At 39.5% G+C, this 6,203-nt stretch overlaps 1 non-coding gene across 1 annotated transcript; it reads left to right on the plus strand.

Annotated features, from left to right (window-relative positions):
* Positions 1 to 5,782: 5,782 nt before the first annotated feature.
* On the plus strand, positions 5,783 to 5,876 carry trnai-uau. The gene is made up of 2 exons: positions 5,783 to 5,820; positions 5,841 to 5,876. It is a non-coding gene; the product is annotated as a tRNA-Ile (tRNA).
* Positions 5,877 to 6,203: the final 327 nt, after the last annotated feature.

Genomic DNA, 6,203 nt, shown 5'->3' on the forward strand with positions numbered 1-6,203 from the left:
TTGTAGTAACAGTAGAAGTGAATGCAACCTCAGGCCATTTGCTGTAGTAATCTGTAAGTACAATAGCATAACGGCAGTCCCATGTGGCATTTTCAAATGGACCTGTAATGTCTATTGCAACTTTTTCCCATGGTTTACTAGGGAATTCAACTGGAGTAAGTGGAGCAGGAGCAGTTATGGCTACCTTATCACTGTACTGGCAGTTAACACAAGAAGCAATGACAGAATGTACAAATTTGTCCAGTTGTGGCCACCAGAAAAGTTCACGCAGTCTCTGCTTGGTACGGACAATGCCTTGATGTCCTTCATGTGCTAAATCAACAACTTTGGTACGCAGAGAAGCAGGGACAACTAGTCGGTCTGTCAATCTCAATATCAGTGAGCCATGAACTGACAACTCATGTCGTATCTGAAAGTATGGAGCAAGGTTCTCCGGAAGACCTTTTTTGCATTTAGGCCAACCTTTTGCAATCTGGTTGCGCAGTAGAGACAGTTCTGGGCAGGTTTCACTGGCAGAAGTGAACTCTGGAAGAGAAATGGCACACAGTGACTCTTTAAAAACAGCTGCAATCATGTCAGGTTCCTCTGTTGCCTCGGTTTCAGCAGTTAGTGGTAGTCTGGACAGGCAGTCAGCAGTGACGTTTTGATGTCCTGGACGATAGGTGATGTCATACGTGAAGCAGAGAAGTCGAGCGGACCATCTGGCAATCCTTAGTCCAGCACGGCCAGAACCTTTAGAGGTGAGTAAAGTCGTGAGTGCTTGGTGATCCGTACGAAGAACAAAACGACGACCCCAGAGGTAGGTTCTCCACCTTTCCACAGCCCAAACGCAGGCAAGAGCTTCACGCTCGACCGTGGAGTACTTGCGCTCTGTAGAAGAAAGAGTTCTGGATGCAAAAGCGACAACTCTCTCACTGTCATCCGAATGCAGTTGAGTTAACACCGCGCCCAGCCCATAATCTGAAGCATCAGTAGTAACATAGGTTGTTAACTCAGGGTCATACAGAGCTAAGGCAGGACTGTTGACTATCATTTCTTTAAGTGAAGCAAAACTAAACTGTGCTTCTGTTGTCCACTTGAAGCTTAAACTGTGGAGTCTCTGAGCACTGCACGTAGTGGCTCAATGACAGTCGCAAAATCTGGAATGAACTTACTATACCATGATGCAAGACCAAGGAATGATCTCAGAGAAGACGTGTCGTGCGGAGCTGGAGCATGGATCACAGCAGTGATTCTATCCTGATCCGGTTGAAGACCTTCTTTTGAAATGGTGTGACCCAGGTAGTTCAGTGAAGGTTGATTAAATTTGCATTTGTGCATGTTTAGTTTGAGTCGGCGTCAAGGCTTGAAGCACTTTGCTTAAATTTTCATCATGTTCTCTTTGTGTAGAGCCATAGCAGATGATGTCATCCAGGTATGCTTGTACACCTGGCAAACCTTTAAGAATGATCGACATCATTTTTTGAAACGCTGATGGGGCAGACGCTAAGCCAAACGGAACTCTGCAGAAACGAAAAAGTCCATCATGAGTGATAAACGCTGTAATATCACGACTTTCAGGATGCAGAGGCATTTGGTGGTAGGCAGAGGCTAGATCAATCGTGGAAAAAACAGTAGCCCCACGTAGACTTGAGAACAGTTCATCCATGTGTGGTAATGGATGGCAATCAGCAACAATGACTTTATTTGGCTCCCTTAAATCAACACACATGCGTGGCTTTCCCCCATCTCTCCTTTGTGTCACGACTATGGGAGAAACCCAAGGAGAAGCATCAATCGTCAATGATGCCCTTATCCTGGAGGTCTTTGAGCTCCTCTGAAACAGCTTGTCTTACTGAAAATGGAAGTCTCCTGAGTTTTTGATGCACTGGAACAGCATTTGGCAGTATATGTACTTTATGTATAAAGTTTTTAGCATAGCCAACTTCCTGAACTGATACTTCTGGAGCATGTGCTGATACAGTCTCTGGCACAGCAGTTTGAACTGTGGGAGTAGGAAGAGTACTAGTAGTAACAATTTTTCTTCCTTCAAGTTTCATTTGTAATGCCTGAAACAAATCTAAGCCAAGAAGAGCAGCGCCTGACTCAACAACAACAAGAGTACCTGCAGTAGAATGACTATCATGAGAAATGTTAGCTTTTAAGCACCCTTTTACAGAAATTCTCTCTTTTGCATAGGTAACAAGAGCAAAGGTAGGTTCAGTTAGCGCACATTCTGAAAAGTGGGTGTGGTAAATGTTCTCTGGTATAATAGACACCGATGAGCCTGTATCCACAATCAGCTCAACATCTTTGCATAGTCCATTAACAGTCACTTGAACTGTGCAGAGGATCTTGTCTTGCACTGTATTGTTCATGTAAAGAACTGTGGGCTCATTAACGATGACTTCACGTACCTCCTTTTGAGTCGAACGGCACACTCGTGAAAAATGTCCCACTTTACCACACTTATTGCATGACACTTTAGCAGCAGGGCACGAAGGTTTGTTAGCAAGGTGGTTGAAAGATCCACAGCGGAAGCAGGAACGGTTACCAGCAGCTTGAGCCGTGGCAGGAGCAGGATCCGGCGGCTTCTTCTTCGTGTCCCAACGGCGGCTTGGCTTTGGTTGCTTTTATGCGCCCTCACTGGAGCGGAAGCGCTAGCAGTAGTAGCATCAGAAAGGACGTTAGCATCCCTTAATCCACTTTCAATTTGCAACGCCAATGTAGTAGCTTTAACAAGTGTTAGGTCCGGTTCAAGTAATAATCTGTCTCTTATGCGAGTATTAACAACACGCTCGATCAGTTGATCACGTAGCATTTGTTCCTCCATGTTCCCAAAATCACAGGTAGCAGCCAACTCCCGTAAAGAAGCTAAGAATTGATTTACCGTCTCATCCGGTCTCTGCGCTCGTTGTCGAAACTTGTGACGTTCAGCAATAACGTTCACCTTCGGCACAAAATGTTCTTTTAGGGCAGCAATAGCAGTAGCAAACGTGTCTCCGGTATTCGGCAGGGTGTAGAAAAGCCTTTGGCCCTCTGTACCCAGGGCATGAAGTAGGACCGCGCGCTTTCTGGCATCAGGCCAGGCATCCCCCGACGCAGCTATCACCAGCATGTAGTTGTCGAACATTTTCAACCATGTTAGAAATGGCAATGCTGGTTCACCTGGGCATGGCATGAACGGAACAGGTAAAGGCACAGAAATAGACATCCTCGTCGCCAATGTTGTGGTGTTGCTATATTGAAAAGGTAGGAAATAAGCAGCATCAGACGTAGTTCAGCTTCAGTTCTTTCTTTACTCTCCCGCGTTTCTCTCTTCTTCTCTACATACAGCATTATACATCTCCAGAGCTCCCCCTTCCGTCCTTTTCATGCAATAACAGAACATAACACCAGAGTAGCAAAGCTACATGCTAGCTTTTCATTGGCTAATGCTAGCTAGACTTTTTTTCCAGTTGCTTTTCTTTTCCTTTAGTTTTTCTACTTCTGTTTGTTAAATAGTTTACTGTGCTATTTTAGTTGACTGAAATTTGTGGAAAATTTTTTTAAAATGTCTTTAATCTCAAATAAAACTAATATATTTTCAGAGAGTATCACATTACAGAAATATGACAAAGTATTAGGACCATACAAATAATAATAAAAATTAAATTACAAGAATAAAGTCATAAAATTACTAAAATAAACTTGTACAAGAAAGAAGTCATAATGTTATGAGAAGAAGGTCACAATAATATGGGAATAAAGTTGTAGTATTATGAAAATAAAGTTGCATTACTGACTTTATTCTAATATTTCTACTTTATTCTCTGTTTTGGTACATGGTGAGACTTACTTCCCATGCAGCTTTATTCTCGTGACTCTACGACTTTATTCTTGTAATATATACATATATATACATTTTCTCTACAGAAATTCCCTGACAAACCACTCAGTTAAATAGTTTGATCCACCACTGCTAACAAAACAACTCAGGTTGAGTTTGAAACGTTTTATCTCCGTCCAGAGTACAAGTATGCAAGAACAGGGAGAGAGCATGCAAACTCCACAAAAACAGCCTGTACCTTTAAACAGGAAAGAGGTCAAACAAGAGGTCAAGAGAGTAGAAAATAGTAGTAAATAAAAAAATAAAAAAAATAAAAAAACTTAATTTGCACTTACTTGGCTTGCAGGACTTAGTATTTTCTTACAGTTGTGTTTGATTTAAATTGTTTTTAAAGAATAAATGCATCAAAATGTACATGTCTATTTACTGTTTATATGCTGTTTGTTCTAACTTTCTGAGCTATAAGAAAATAAACACTTGAGTCGCTGAAATTATTCTTGAATGTAATGTTTTTAGAAAAAAAGAAAGAATATTAAGGAGTAATTTTGTTTATTTTTTGGCAATAAAACTAAGACTCTACAGTCTATAAATGTTTCTTAACTGACTTGTTGTGCATTATTATTTTTATTTCTTTGTTATGCACAATTCCTCTGTATGTGCACACCCATGGTTACATGTTGCAACATAAACATGATCACTGAAATCTCATCCAGAGCTCCTTTATTTTATCAGCACACACCACAAACAAGTTTCTAAATTTATGTTTCTTGCATCAGGACATTCACTAGATTAGGTAATTGTTGAGAATTTGGAGCTGTTTTACTGGTACTTGGTGAGAAATGTCACATCAAAACAATGGAGAATGAGGACCTCTACTGGTCTACTGGTTTTACACTAGAGGGTGAACATAATTACAGCCATTTAATCCTGCTATTCTTGCTTTGGAAATAAATAAATATAAATATATTCTGTCAAATATACAGCTATCCAATAATAGTACAGTTATTTTCAGTGAAAGTTGTTTCCCAGCTTTCCATTTGCCTCTGTGAATGACAGCCTGTGAGTATATCATTCCCAAAAGTCAGAATTCAATAAAATACAGAAGTCTTTCCAAATGATGTTATCAAATTGAAGTATTTTGATTTGATCACAGCTCACAATTTGTAAAAACTGGGATCAGAGTCTAAATAAATTGAAACAAATAGTTGTGTAAAGTCTTCCAAAAAATAATATACACTTAATATTTTAACTCCAGGATGAAAGGTGAAATAATATACAATTATCTAAGTAGACTAAATGGATTCTAAAGTAAGTATTTATATACTAATATTTATTTTTTTAAGGAATTCATATAACTTTTTTGAGTTGAATTGGTGAATTAAATATATGTTTTAATAATTTTTATGGGGAGATTGGCCTGAATACGCAAATCTAGTAAAAATGTACATTTGTAACTATTATTTGTAAATATTTTTATTCCAAAACATACCGAAAATACAGTTTAATCCAACTTTCACTCACTTTAAAGACGAGTTTAGTGAAGAAATCCTACGTTTTGTTGCACCACGTTTACGTGCGCGTTCTCAGAGCATACGTCCATTTTTTTGGAGAACACGCCACTGGTGAACACGCAGAGAACTTCCACGTGGTTAAAAACGCACACTGGAGGTTCATCGAGACCAACTGCAATCTTTATTTCTTTTATATTAAGTTTAATCACGGCTCTGTTTGTATTAATACCCATTTTGGAGGGTTTTATGTCGTCCCGCGAACAGATAATGTACAGAAAAAAACTGAAAAAATCTTCCGTTGACGCATTCCTCTGGACTCTAAACGTTTGTGTGATGTAGTATTTACATGTAAGTTGGTAGAATAATAAGAAAAGAAAACGTTTTACATAAAAACGTGTCAACACAGCTACACGTCATCAGGGGTAGCCTGGTTATATCCCCAAATGCCCACCATTCACTGTAGGCTCCAGTGGCGCAATCGGTTAGCGCGCGGTACTTATAAGTCAGTACACTGCAGAGCAATGCCGAGGTTGTGAGTTCGAGCCTCACCTGGAGCAGTCTTTTGGTGTTTCCTTCTGGAACCTTCTGTCACTAAAACTTAGTCCGGTTCAGTAAATCTTTTCTATTTACACGTTTTTGGTTCCATATTATGATTGGGTCTCTAGATACTCTTAAAAATGAAACTAAACACTATAAGGAAGCTGAACGTGTCTCAGTGTTTTTCCTGTGATGATCTGGCTATCTGCCCGAGGTGTGGACTACATTGCCCTCGCATTGATGTCTTGTTTTTCTGCCTTAGTTATTACAAATGTTTAGTATTTTTTTTATTTTATTATTATTTATTTATTTATGTACTTATTTTAGCATTTTCTCCATTTAGTAGC

The sequence above is a fragment of the Gambusia affinis genome, linkage group LG13, assembly GCF_019740435.1.
Source record: "Gambusia affinis linkage group LG13, SWU_Gaff_1.0, whole genome shotgun sequence".
Taxonomy (NCBI): domain Eukaryota; kingdom Metazoa; phylum Chordata; class Actinopteri; order Cyprinodontiformes; family Poeciliidae; genus Gambusia; species Gambusia affinis.